The sequence below is a fragment of the Furipterus horrens genome, unplaced genomic scaffold, assembly GCF_987537825.1.
Source record: "Furipterus horrens unplaced genomic scaffold, mFurHor1.1.pri manual_scaffold_3, whole genome shotgun sequence".
Lineage (NCBI taxonomy): Eukaryota > Metazoa > Chordata > Mammalia > Chiroptera > Furipteridae > Furipterus > Furipterus horrens.
Genome location: NW_028327173.1, coordinates 161424964 through 161439940, shown reverse-complemented (window position 1 = coordinate 161439940; position 14977 = coordinate 161424964). Strand labels below are relative to the sequence as shown.

The window sequence follows — 14977 nt, the reverse complement described above, 5'->3', positions numbered from 1 at the left end:
GTTTGCTCCTAACTGTTGTAAAATAAACATGGGGCTCTGAGCTTGGTGGAGGCTGGGCTTTGTCAGGATCCAGGCTGATCTTGCCCATGTTGCCCTCACCTCTGAATAATGAGCAAGCAGTCCAGAACAGGAAACTTTGCCTTCAGCAAAAAATACACAGTAAAATTTGAATTTGAATAACTGTTAAAGTTCAATAGCAAAACTATTTATTAAATGTGTTGCCTGGGGATAGCACAGAAGCCAGGCCCTCTGGTCTCTACCAGCTTCCACTTACACACATGTGCACAAATAAAGCAATTCCCTTTATCAGGATGCTAAGGTTAAGGGAAAGTGTGGAGGGAGAGTTCAAAGAAGTGGGGTGCAGTGGCAAAGAGGAGGGAGGGGTCAGAGGGGCAGAGGACTTGGGGAAGGACTGTGGAGTGGAGGTTTGAGTGAGGCCCTGGAGGGGGACTGAGAGTGGGAAGGGGCCAGGAGAGCAAAGAAGGCGTTCTGGGAAAACCAGAGAGCTCTTGGCCTCAAACCTCAGTTATTCCCAAAACACACATTATAGGTTGCTGGCCTTGGTTTTATTGTTGTTTTGTTTTGTTTTACTAATTTAAGATTCTGTTAAGGAACACATTGTATTTAGTGCACATATGTCTTCATTCTCCTTTCATCTAGAACAGTCTCTCCACCTGCCAGGCATTTTAAAGAGGATTTAAATTAATCAGTAAGAATCTGGCCCCACTGGGTGACAAGGTGGCTGTTGGGATGTGCTGGGGAGATTGTTGTGATAGTTAAAAGGCTCGAAATCATAAATCAGTACCCACTTTACAGAAAAGTCTTTACAACCTATCGAAGAAAATAACGTACTTAGAAGCCTTCTGGTCCAACTCCTTACTTTTATAGAAGAGTTGCCTTAAGTCTTTTTTGGAACAAGATGGGAAACCAATCCATCATTTTACAAATGAGAAAACTAAGGCTCATGGAGACAACGTGATTTGCCTATTATCGCTTGCTTTAAAAAAAGGCAGAGCCTATATTAAAACCCGCGACTCCTTTCTTGGTCAGCACGAGGTCCGATTGCCACTTGGGGCTCCTTTTACCTTCTAGAGCCCATGCTGGGCTCAGGCACCATGCTGAGGGTGAAGGAGGAGAGGTCCCTGCCGGCTTCCAGATGGCTGACACTGACTCAGGGGTGCTCGCCCCCCTCAGGGCGAGCTCTGGGGAGGGCTGCAGCTGAGGAGGATGCTACAGCTGCCCAAGGTCTCCCAGGAGGATGGAGGGAAGAGCCAGAAAAGCTGTCTGAGGCATCCCACATACCAGGCCACATACAAATGACCGGCAGTTTCTGCTGGCAGACGACACTACCGCAGATTTCACATAACTGAGTTTGGACAGAGATTTTTTTTTCCTTGCCCAGAAAGGCAATCATGTTCCGGAGGGAAAAAAATAACTCTGGTCAGCTGCAGACCATACATTCCTTTGGCCTAAAGGAAGGGACATTTCTCAGAAAAGTCCATCAATATCATAAAGCAACCTCCTTTGCCATCTTTTGCCCCTTCCTTTCCATATGGTTTCCCTCCTTCCAGGTGCCCACCCTTCACCAGGCTATCCAGAGCTCCCACTCCTCCCACTGCCTCTCCAAGGCAGGGTCAAAGCTACAAATCCATCTTGTGCTTTTCTCCCACCGGACTCCCATTTGTTCAATATTCTGCCCTTTCGCAATGATTTCACAGAGGGGTGTTGTGAATTAATTCAGGTGAAAATGACCAGTAGGATGATATGCATTCTTAAAGTACATCCCTTAGAGAAACAAGGTCTTTGAACTAAAAAGCACTTGAGAGATGACCTAGTTCAGAGCCTTCCCAACTGTGTTCCATGAAGTTTGGGGTTCTGCAGAGGTGCTCCAGGGGGTGCCAGCAGGTTGAGAGGGCTCTCAGGAAGGCAGGAAGTGCTTCTGTCAGATCACCTCTGCTTCTATGTTTCATATTGAGGTTCCACCCACGATTTCTGTTCAGGGCATTTTGCTTTTCAAAAGAAAGTTTAAAAACCAGTGATCAATACTACAACATGAGTGAATCTTGAAAATATATCCTAAGTTACATCAGACACAAAAGACCACATATCATATAATTTTATTTTTATGAAATATCTAGATTAGGCAAATCTGTAGACCAGTTGTTGCGAGGGGCTGGGAGGAGTGAGGAAATGAGAAGGACAGGTAACAGGTACAAGAGTTCTTATAGGGGTGATGAAAATATTGCAGAATTAAGTAGAGGTAACAGTTCCACAACATTGTAAAGATACAATTGGATTGGGTTGTTTATTGTAATGGGGTGAATTTCATAGTATGTGAATTATATTCTCAATTTTCTAAAAAATAGGTGAATTAATCCAACTTTTTCATTTTTCAGCTGAGATAACTTAAATCTAGAAGGATGGAGAGACTTGCTTAACACTTGCACGCCTTTAAGGCTCACAGCCCAAAGTCCAAAGTGGATCCCTAATCAAATCTCACACTTCATGCTGAAATTTCAAGCAAGCAGGCAGGATTTCCTGGTTTCCTAAAGTCACATGAAAGAACCAACAATCTCTGTTGCCTACCGAGAGGCCCTCATTAGAAAGAGCAATGGCTCCTCCCCGCATTGCTCCCTCCTGTAATTAATTTTCCCATAAAGTAGAGATACATTGTTGTGATGAGAAAGAGCACTGGGAAGCACAGGATCCAGACAGAAGACTGGATGAGAACGGAGGGCTGTGTATGCTTGTTCCCAACTAGAGGAGCAAATGGGGGGGCCTGTGCTTCCCTCAGCAAGCCTTGGCCCAGCTGCAGAACTGCCTCTACACTGACTGTCACCACTCCTGGTTCTGATGCCTGGTACTGCATAATCATTAGCAAACCACTAGCAAACCACTTCATCTCAGAGCTGGGATCCCTCCGTTTAAAATTCAGTTGATAATAAGAACAACACCTTTGGAAAACTGAACAAGTTAACATATGTAAAGTTCCAACAGCTAGAGAATCAGAATTGCACATTAGAAATGATCTAGGTTTGCATCTGAAAGAGAGAGGGCTGGGAGGGGAGGGTTCTCAGAGAAAAACAGTTTGCTTCAGGATGAAAGAGAGTTAAATTTTTCAATATAGAATCAAACAGAATCTCTCTTACTTATCCTTCTCCCTGTCTGTTTTTAGGGTTGTAGCAGAAAGACTGAAACGAAAGAAAAAGTTTGACAAGCCAAGGTCCACAAGTGAATCTGAGGGTCTGGTGTGGTGATAAGGCGGGGATGAAGGGTAAAGGCTTCATGAAGGTGGTGATGCTTGAGCTGGCTCTGGAAAAACAGGAAACATGCTCAACAAAGAACACTGTACAGAAAAGGCATAGAGGGGGCAAACACTGTGTAGGAGCAACTGGAGAAGCTGCTTGGTTGGGCAGAGAAGAGGGGCCAGTTCCTTGAGTTGGCTGATGGTGGTGGGAAGAAACCAAGGCAGGGACAAATTTGGCTTTTCTCAGGTCACCTCCAGGACTAGTACTCTGGATTTTCATCCTAGATATAACAGGGACCAACAAAGAGGCTGGAACCTCTACTGAATCCTGACCTGAAATCTCCAGAACTGTGCCCTGAGGGGAAGGACAATAACCTTCATCAAATCCACATGTTTTTCATCATCAACACCAGAAATTAGTTGAATGGAAGCACTTCTCTTACAGTGAGGTATCTAGCAAAAGCCCACTGATTTTAAGGAATTTTCCCTAAGGAAATGTGGGGTGCAGCCCTACAGCTTCAATCAAAGGAGGCACCAAGAAATTCATGCTCAGGAATGGCCCATGTGTTCAAGCTCCCAACAGTCTAATGTCCTTGTGAATGTAAACAGTGGGATGAAGGAGAGGACTAAGGGCATTTTCAGGCATCTTGTCCGTGTTTTTTGTATAAACAAAGAGAAGAAATCAGACTCAGAATCAACTGGCGCCTGTACACCACAGATTATTAAGCCTCTCTGTAGGAACCATGCATATCATGACATAGAATATGCCACCTGGGCCCTCATTAGCTGCAAAAAGGAGACTCCTATGAAACAAAACCCAGGCCTCCTGTGTGGGGAGTTGGGTGATGTGGAGAAAATCTGCCCTGGCCACCCTGTCAGTGAGTGGGCTTTAGTTTTTAGTAATTTTCATAGCAATTTACTCTTATATTTATCCATGGAAACCCCCAAGTTCCTACATCACTTACATGACATAATAATCTATGAAGTTCCAAAGAATAAGTATTACTTTTTCCACTGGGTTGATCAATCAAAAGAATGGAACTATGTCAGGTTAGAAGGGAGAGAAGAACTACAGAGGTTTGCCCAAGCTGAGAGGCCTGAGCATCCTATTTCCATGTCAGCCAATTTTAAGTACACTGATAGGAAAGGACCATGAGCTGCAATTCAAGGCCCTTAGGAACCAAGATCATGTACAACTTCTTGTGGATAGACCCCAAATGCTTCACATGGGCTTGGCCCATCAAAGGAGATCAACAAACAGTCATTGAACTCATGAATAAACAAGTGGTTGTGGTGCAGTATTATTTTCAGATGCATACACATATCCACATGAAATAGAGTCAGTATGTTGGATCATATGTAGATAAATAAAATATATTTGGTGCCTTGAATGTGTTGAGTACATAGCATACTTGAAGTATATAAATGATAGCATGTATCCATCTGCCCAGGGAGAATGTTAATCAATCTCCATTTTCAAAATGTCAGCTTAGTTGCTTGAACACAGAACTAAAACATTTGGTGCCACAGAAATTCAGGGCTCCAGGCACTTGTCTGAGCAATCAACTGAGAACTGACAGCAACCTCTTCTTTGCCAAAGATTCATTTGAGACACTGGTTTTCTCAGAGACAGATGATCCAAGGACAGGGAAAGAGGGCAATGTTAGGATCCTCAGACTCTACCCCTGTGATGAGTCAGATCTGGCTCTCTAATAGAGTAGTCATTGGCCACATGCAGCACTTTGAATGTGGCTAATCTAAATGAAACTCAGTTATAAATGCAAAATACACATCAGACATCAAAGACTCCACATAAAAAATAATTTATTAGTAAATGTTTTACATTGATTTTATGTTGAAATGATAAAATTCTAGCTGCATCCAGTTAAATAAAACATTTTTAATTAATTCCACCTGCTTCTTTTTACTTTTTTAATGTTGCTACAAGAAATTTTTTAATTATGAATGTGATTCACAACAGTCAAAAGGTGGAAGCAACTCAACTGTCCCTGGATGAATTAAAAGATAAACAAAATGTAGTATATGCACACAATGGAATATTATTCAGCCTTAAAAAGGAAGGAAATTCTGACACATGCTACAATATAGATGAACTTTGAAGACATTATACGAGGTGAAATAGGCGAGTAACAAAAGGACAAATATTATATGATTTTTCTTATATGAAGTAGCCAGGCATAGAGACAGAAGGCAGAATGGTGGTTGCCAGGTCCTGGCAGCAGGGAGACAACCAGGGCAGGAGCCACATGATGACTACAAACTGCCAGCTGGTTTGTGGCCTCGTGGGGCTTCTCTTTGTAAAGTCACAAAAATATTTGGAGAGGCTTTGTAGGAGACTGGAGGACTCTTATGAGCATAAGGGGGAGTGAGAACAGGAAGTCAGAGTTATTGACATTAATGTGACTTAATTTGCACTCAAATTGGTGAAGCCTTGGAGAGGGGTTATTTTACATGTGTACTCCAAGGATGCCCCGCTTTTGCTCTAGAGGAAAAAATACCCTATAAATGCCAGAAAATTATTTGGTAAAATAAATTTAAGTTCCCTGAACAAACAAGAATGTAAAGGCAGGATGATTTAATTCATGTTGAAAGGACTGTAACGAATAACAAGGAGGAAATCCATTATCCAGAGGGGATTCTCCTAAGAAAAGTTCCAAGGCTAGAAGCTGGGAGCACTTTTCCTGGCAAGAGGACCACTGTGGGGGAAAGGTGAACTCTTTTCTAAAGTACTTAGTAGGCATGTAACTCTGTGCCCCTGGCCACAGCCAATAGAACCAAAGATACACATCCCAGGTAGTAATGGGTTGGCTGATCTGCGGCCCACCAAGGCTAGGAGCTGTGGTCCAACTTGAAAAATCATCAGGAGTGGCCATATTGCAAATAAAGAACAAGCCACTTGACAGGGGACTTAAAGCAAAAGCGCACTTTGAGAGTTGCAGAGCTGTACAAGAGAAGGAACTCTTTCTGCTCCTCTCCCCATATTCTTTTGACTCTTGTGCAAGAGAGGGACAAATCTGCCTGAACCAGACTTCAGGACACTGAGTGGGCCAGGGGTCTCAGGGACTTTGTTCTTCTCTTGCTCCTGGGTGAAGTTAACCAGGACCTTTTCTAACACAGGGAGAAGTCTGAGCATTTAATCTTTTCCTTCTATTCTGCTTAGGGCACTATTACTACCCTTTCAATCTCCAATCTATGCTCCTAACAATTTATATATACAAATTCTTCCAAATTATTAAAAGCAATAAATAAATACAGATGGTCCCTCCCAACTTTTGACTTTCAATTTTTCAGCTTCACGATGCTGTGAAAGCAATACACATTCAGTAGAAATGATACTATGAATTTTGAATTTTGATCATTTCCTGGGCTAGCAATTTTTGGTAAGATGCTCCATCGTGATGCTGGGCAGCGACAGCCAGATGACTTTGCCCAGCTGTAGGTGAATGTAAGTGTTCTGAGCATGTTTAAGTTTGGCTAGGCTATGACGCTCACTAGTTTAGGTAGTAAATGCATTTCTGACTTACTAAGTTCAACTTAGGTGGGCTTATCGGAACATAGCCCATCGTAAGTTAAGGGCCATCTGTATAAGGTTTGAGGCTACCACTCTTGTTAGTCATTACCGTACACTTTGTGATTTTCATTGTGGTCTTTAACAGAAGTGTACTAAAAGTCCTCAAATGGAATTTTTCCTTCATGAGGTATTTCCACATGAAAAAGAACAGCACAATCAGAAGGAACTGAGACACTCTGTTCTTTATAGAGAAGGATGAGAGCCAAGACTTATGTGGGTTATTGATGTCTACTGATGCCTACTATGTTGATCCTGTAAAATGTGGAAGGCCTTCTGAATCGTTAAAAAAAAATTAGATTGTGTTTATTTGTTTAATGTTAAGTGTATTTCCTTGTGTATGAATTTGTTGCAAATTTGGAATCTGCCCATGGTGACTCAGTTCTTAAACTTTGGAATGAGCACTCCATTAGCCAGCCAAGCCAGATACACTTTGATTTGGACACAGACCACCTGAGCTTTCATGTCCAGCCCCCAGATCCTCCCATTGTCTGTGCTCTCTGCCTCAGCACAGGATCCAAGGGTGGCTCCGCCTAACAAACTTCTTCAACATATAAATTAAGTCAGAGAAAAACTAGTTCCCTGAGTCACTTTCACGTAAATCAGAGCTCTTTGGAAAAACCAGGGCAATGGCACAGCACCTGGGCCTCTGCAAATGGGGCTCATGGCCCAGGTGTGGCAGAACCCATGCACAGCTGACGGCCACCTTGTACTCATAGACTCACCCCTCATAGGAGTCCATTATTTTACATTCCTTTTTATTTAAAAAATTTTTCATTTAAAATAATCTCAGACTTACAAAAATAATTCATGTATACCCTTCATCTGGATTCCTGAAAAGTGAGCATCTTACACAACTCCAGTACAAGGATCAAATCAGAATAGTAACATTGCCACAATGCTTATTATCTATACTACACACCTCATTCAAATGTCATCAATTGGCCCACTAATTATCATTTTCTGATCCAGGAACCAGTCCGAGGTTCCATGTTGCATTCAGCTGTCATATTGCCTTAGTGTCTTGGAGCCAGTGTTTGTACCTGTTTCTCACCCTCCAGCCCCAAGGAGAGTGGACACTTCTGCTTCTCTGGGCATTGGCAGGGGAGGAGGTCTATTCTCAGTGGGGGAGGTAAGTGCTGAAGAGGCCACACAGCCGATGGGCCTTCAGGACACTCTTCCCTACGGCAACCACAGAGACAGTTCATTTGTATCTCCTCACTCCCACACCACACGTGAGTAGACGCCATCCAGGGCTCAAGGCAGTGTGCCAGATCCGGGGAAATCTTTAGGGTTTTCATCTCCCTCCCTTCAGAGGCCTTGCAGGCTACATTGTTACTTACAGGTTTTGTTTGTTTGTTTGTTCATTTGTCAAATAGCTTGGATTGTCCACAGAGTAATTTTTTGTCCTTTAGCAATGCTGTTTAACCAACACAGACTCCTTTTGTCCATGTTTTCCTCAACCACAATCTAATTATATGTCAAGAAGTTATACTCACCATTCTCTCTTTCTCTCTCTCTCTCCCCCACCTCTGCCCACCCCCCACAATCTTCTAAATGCATATTAACAAATTTTAGTTATTCTTGAGAGCAAACATAGCATAGTGGTTAAATGCCATGTTCTGGAATCAGACTGTCTGAGTTCTTAACCCAGCTCTGTTTCTTACTAGCTTTGTGATCTTATGTGACCTCAGTTTTTATCTATGAAATGAGGATAGTAATAGTGTAGATCATCTATCAGAACAAGTAATGCTTGCAAAGCATTTAAAGCCGGTTCTGGGGTACAGTTAACACTATATAGTAATCTGTTAAAAATCTTGAAAAATAAAGAGACCAGTGAGACTACTTTAACCAATTAGCAACCTTACTATTAATATGCAGTTGGATATAAATCTTCCTAAGATGTAATTGATCACATCACTTACATTGTCAAAGCTCTTGGGTGTTGGCAGTGCTCTAAAACTGGAGTTTCCAAATGGAATGCAGTCTCAGAAGTGTGTTCTGTTCATGTGTGTTTTGCATGTACATTTTTTCATTTGCTATTGGGCCAACATTTAAAATGAAAGATGTCACGGGAAGTGAATTTCTGACATTTCTCAAAAATTCAGAGTTACCCACATGGAGCGTATGTTCCCCAGAACAATAATGTCAAATGGAGCTAAACAGAGACAGGTCCCCTTTAGGAGGGGACTGGATGGTGCAACAGCCACAGTCCCCACCCCTCCCCATAGCTTTTCTGACACTGAAGTTAGAGTGGATTGCCATCTATGACCCCATGTATACTGTTTTCCTTGTAATAGAAACTTATTTCTCTTTACCTCTATCAAGAGTAGAACAAATAATTTTTCAAATACAGGTCTTTTACATCCTTAGTTAAATTTATTCCTAGGTATTTTTTGATGCAATTATGAATGGGATTGCTTTCTTAGTTTCTCTTTCTGATTATTATTGGTGTATAAAAATGCAACTGATTCTGGATATTTATTTTGTATCCTGCTGCTTTACTGAATTCATTGATTAGTTCTAGTAGTTTTTTGGTGGAATCTTTAGGATTCTCTATATCCAGTATCATGTCATCTGCAAATAGTGACAGCTTTACTTCTCCCTTTCCAATTTGGATGCCTTCTATTTCTTCTTGTCTGATTGCTGTGGTTAGAACTTCCAGTACTATGTTGAATAAGAGTGGTGTAAGCAGACATCCCTATTTTGTTCCTGATCTTAAGGGAAATGATTTTGTTTTTGTCCACTGAATATGATGTTGGCTGTGAGGGAGAGAAACATCTGTGTGAGAAAGGTCATCTACGGCCTATTATGTTGTGTGGTACACAATGGAATACTACTCAGCCATTAAAAAGAAGGAAATCTTACCTTCTGCAAGAGCATGGATGGACCTGGAGAATATTAGGCTAAGTAAAATAAACCAGTCAGAGAAAGACAGATACCATATGATTTCACTTACAAACAAAATAGAAGCAGATGCATAGATACAGAAAACTGACAGACATCTGTCAGAGGGGAGGGGAATGGGTGAAAAAGGTGATGTGATTAAGCAAAAAAATAAAAAACTCATAGACACACAACCATATGGTGATTATAAGAGGGAAAGGGCCTGAGGGGAGGGATAAGTGGAGATGGAAGGAGACTTGACTTTGGATGGTGAGCACACAATACAATATACAGATTATGTATTATAGAATTGTACACTTGAAACCTATATAATTTTATTAATCAATGTCACCCCAATAAATTCAATAAAAACATTTTTTAAGAGTAAAACAAATAATTTATAAGGGTCACATTTTTTTAATCCTCTCCCGATGATATGTTTATTAATTTTAGAGAGAGAGCAAGGGAGAGAGAGAGAAACGTCACTGTGAGAGAGAAAAGGGCATTGATCAATTGCCTCCCTTACACGCCCTGACAGGGGATCAAACCCATAACCTTTCAGTATATAGGACAATGCTCCAACCAACTGAGCCATCCAGCCAGGGCAGAGGCCACACTTAAAGAAAAACATGAGAATGCACAGTTCTTCATAACCATGACAATTTTCCTATACATTTTATGAGAAAATTGTTTCAGATTTGAAAAAGTACAAGCAAAGCTGTCATTTCTTATACTGGACCTCTTCATTTGCTATTGCTTCATTCATCACTGCCTAGCCACGGTAGGTATTTCAGTTTGTGGCCCCAGGTCCAGGAAGTAAAGCACCAATATTTGGCCTAGGATTTCAGACCCTTCAGGGTGTCATCCTTCTGGATCCCTCACATTTACTTCCCCACACACTTATCATATATTCAGCAGTTCAGAAGTATATTTAGTAATGTAACTTCATGTCTTTTATTTCTCATTAATATCTCATAAGTGGAACATCTAGCTACAAAACAGAAATGATAGCCTGATGCTCCATCTTAAATCACTCATATTTATCAGCATTATAAATTCCAAAATATCCATAAAAAAAAACATTTGGTTTAATCATGTAACTAAATTTATTTTGATGTAAATCAAAGCTAGACCATCAAGAACAAAAAGTATCTATAAATCTTCAAGCATAATTTATCTTGACTACAATACAGTAAAAATACACATGAGGAGTACAAATACAATCCCATGTGCCACACAGCAATTTAATAAACTGACATATGCTATTATAAATTGGAAAATATATGTGACAGTATATATTTTGAATAGATTAGTAACATGCTGACATTTCCTCCTGGAGGTTCAGACTGTGTATATATTACCAGAATCATCTTAGCCCAAACAAAATTGATCCTGGTTTAGGAAAGATCTTTACTTGGTTGAGAGTTCAGAGTAAATGGAGAGGGTGATGAAAAGAATTTTTTATTTAATGGATATCTGTGGGAACAAGAGCATGATTGCTAGTGGTGTTACCCACATGTCAGGTCCTTCAGGCAGGGGGAGAGCCCCTGCATTGGGGAGGGTGGAGGAGAGAGGGAGAGAGAGGAGAGCAGGCACTCTTATTCTAGTGCCTGGTAGCTTGGTGACTTAGCAAAACAAGAGTATGAAATGAACAAAGCTTTGATAATACCCTGAAAGAGGTGAGATTTGGGAAAACTTTCTCTGTCCAAACTCATACATTTATTGATGTACCTATATCCTTTTTAAATTCTCTGTGTTTCAAGTGAAGAAATTGAGGCCTTGAGAATTTTCATTGCTTGAGAATCCATAGCTAATAAGACCTCAGATAGTTAACTCCATTGTTGTGATAACTAACCCCCAGCTACTGTCACTAATGCACTGCAAAAAAAAAAAAAAAAAAGGGACATTTCAAAGTTTCGATACTTTACTAACTTTTCCTCTCATCTTAAAAAATTATGTCAGTGCTAAAAGTCTATGGTTCTTTTATTGCTGGATGACAAATGACACAGAACTAATGATATAAGGTCTTTCAGGGTCCAGAGTCAGGCTTCACCTTAGAAGGGCTCATGGCCTCTGATGGGATATTATAAATGTAGTGAGCAAGTAGTCTAGATGAGTGCTTTTAGAATCAGCTGGACAGCTTTTTACAATTCTATTGCCCAAATTGTTTAACAGATATAGTTTCTGTTTAGAATGATGAAAAAGTTCTGGAAATCACTAATAGTAATGGTTGCATAACATTGCAAATGTGTGCGGTATTGCTTTCCAATGTCCCTTCAACAGTACCAATATTGTCATGGTGGATGTGTCCAACAGTATAACCAGCAAGCAGCAAAATCACAATTTGGGGTCAGATCACATGGGTGCATTTTGAAGACTCACTAGGTTTGGTATGAGCAGAGGATTAATTTTAAATGGTTCTAAAATCCTCAAAGAAAATGCCCTGACTGGTGTGACTCAGTTGCTTGGACATCATCCCACAAGGTGAAAGGTTGCCGGTTAGATTCCCAGTCAGGGCACATACCTGGGTTTGGAGGTTCAGCCCTGGTTCGGTCATGTACAAGGGGGCAGGCAATCGATGTATCTCTCTCACATAGATGTTTCTCTCCCACTCTCAAAATAAATAAATAATTTTAAAAAATAAACAAATAAAATCCTCAAAGAAGACATTTTAACACAGAGGTCTAAGATAAAATTTAGTAGGTGTCAATCCCTGGCTTTTTCTTCTGCCTCCACCTCAGTCCCAAACCAAGGCCTGTTGGTTCTGCCTGGACCCCAGTGCCAACCTTCCTTCCCAGGCTCTAAGTACTGCTGTCTCTGGCCTGGAAAAAGCCACTGGCTCCAGCCACTTCCTCCAACCCCAGCCATCGTCACCCTGCCCAAAGTCCTCTTTCCAAAAGGCAACTTTGAGCAAGTCTCTCACACACTTAAACCCACCATCAGGCCCCATGCCCTCAGGAAAAAGTGGAACTTTTTGGCCTGGTGACAAGACTCAGCATCGGTCCCTGGACATGGGCTCCATCTCCACTCAATCGCTTATAGATTCCCACATGTCCTGCTCTCTCAGCACCTTGCTTACACTGCTGGTCTTTCTGCTCGGCTGCCCTGCCCTTTCCTTCCCTACTACCTTACTTGAATAACTCTATTCAGCCTCTGAGTATTGGCTAAGTAGTGTCTTTTTTTCTAAACCCTTCTTGACCCTTTCCCTCTGAATGTATCCCAGCCCTAGTTAGGGACCAGATGTGCTCCCACACTGTGGTTACCACACTGTACTGTGGCCAAAACACCCGACTCTTTCTCCTGCTAGACTGGGGACAGGAATGAAATCTAGTTCACATTGGATCCCAAGCCTGGCCCAATGCCTGGAACAGAAAGCGTGCTCAACATAAACTTACTGAATTGTTCAAATCCTGAGGAGGAACGATAAAGAGCCTCTCACCTGAAGCCGGCTGGCTGTGCTCACTGGGAGCTCACCTGGCAGCATCCACCAGTGAGTCCTATAAGGAAGAGGATGGGAAGCACTGGTACCGGAGCCTGGACGAGCCAGCAGAGGATCTGCGCTCTACTCACATGTGACCAAGCCACTGCTCTGCTCAAACACTCTCAGGGACAAAGCTGCTCAAGGGACAGATTCGATGCTGCTCTCCACCAGTAGGGCCACTGCTCATCTTTTCAAGTTTTGGCCCACTATTCCCTCCATATACTCCACGGCCCAGCCAAAGAAATGCCTCTGTTTTCCCCGTTACTTCTCAACAAACCCCCAGCTTCCATACCTTCCACTCGAATGCCTTCCTGTTCCTCCAGCTCACTCTGCAAATGCCCAGCCTTTCTTATTGCCCCATCCCCCATATTACCTCCACGTGAGATCCTCGAGGATGCCTCCAGCCAGAGAAATAGCTCCTTTCCTGCTCACCTCTCTCATATTATTGTCCCTTCCTATCCTGCCTTATAGTTTTCTGTATATTTGTCCTGTCTCTTATTAGACCCTTAGTGGGAAAATACTTTATTTGCTCACACTGTTATCTGCTGATCAGCCTGCTGCACAGAGCAGGCTCCAAGATACATATTGAAGTAACTAAATAATTAGGCAAGCAAGGTAAATAGTAAGAGGATCGACTGTGAGAAGGCAGCAACATGGCCGTGCCCTCCCAGATCTGGCTAGTGTGCTGAGGACCACGGGCCTTGGCTCCCTCCCAGGGCCCTTATAAACTGCACTCACTCAGACCTGCCCCTCACCACCTCCCTTCTTCTAGGAAGCTTACATCCTTCTGAAGACAGTGGACTGAGACAACTCTGCCCACCTGTGAACCCATTGGCCCCCTCTCTGGTTTGGATGAAACTGGAGGTGCATTCTTTCTAGGGCCAGTCCAGGGTAAGGCAAATGAAGTGCCCTCCTCAAGTGCAAGATTTAAGGGGCACCGAAAACATCAGTCATCACAATCAAAACAATCAAAATTCATGCAAAAAAAAAAAAAACATAATAAATAAAAGATCAAAAATTTCAGGCTCCAATATGGCTTCACACAGCACTGTTACTGGTCTTGTCCTTATTTAAAAGTTTGATATTTTGTTCAGCATGGATTTTTTGCATAAATTTTGATTTTAAAATATTATATTAAAATATTTTATCTATATTAATTACTGTGGTTTTTGGTGGCCCTTAAATTTTGTGCATAAGGCAAGTGGCCCAGTTGCCTCACCCAAATCCCAGGCCTAGTCCTTTCTGTATGAGAGTAAAGTGGCTTGTTGTGTTAGCTGCTACACTGCTTCCCCGGCTCAAGGTCTGACAGCTACAGAAACCCGCAAAGCTACCCTTCCTAAAGCTTACCCAAGAGCCCCTTTGTAGGATTTCTAACCATGGTCATTTGGTTTCAAGGTCAATGATTCTAAACCTTAGCTGCATATCAGAATCACCTGGGAAGGCTTGTTTTTGTTTTGTTTTGTTTTCCCAGTGCTCATTTAAACCGGAATCTCTGGGGAAGGAAAGCATCAGCAAGGTGCCCAAGCATCTTGGTTTGCCCAGAACAAAAAGGGTCCCCAGGACGTGGGATGGTCAGTACTAAAACTGAGACAGTCCCTGGTAAACTGACATGATTGATCAGCCTACTTGTTGTCTGCTTCTCAGATGATCACTGTGTACAACTGTGGTTGAGAAACACTGATGAATAAATACTTCTAGTGAAAGGGAGCTCACTACCTAGATTCTCAAATCCATGGTATTATTTATTTCCCTTGACCCAAAGGAGAAGCCATGA

The 14977-nt window shown here is 42.0% G+C and overlaps 1 long non-coding RNA gene across 1 annotated transcript; it reads right to left on the bottom strand.

The window, feature by feature from the left end:
• Window positions 1-1008: 1008 nt before the first annotated feature.
• Window positions 1009-13648, bottom strand: LOC150016552 (uncharacterized). The gene is made up of 3 exons (XR_016510054.1): window positions 13577-13648; window positions 13118-13219; window positions 1009-2009 (listed from the first exon to the last, which is right to left on the bottom strand). It is a non-coding gene; the product is annotated as an uncharacterized LOC150016552 (long non-coding RNA).
• Window positions 13649-14977: the final 1329 nt, after the last annotated feature.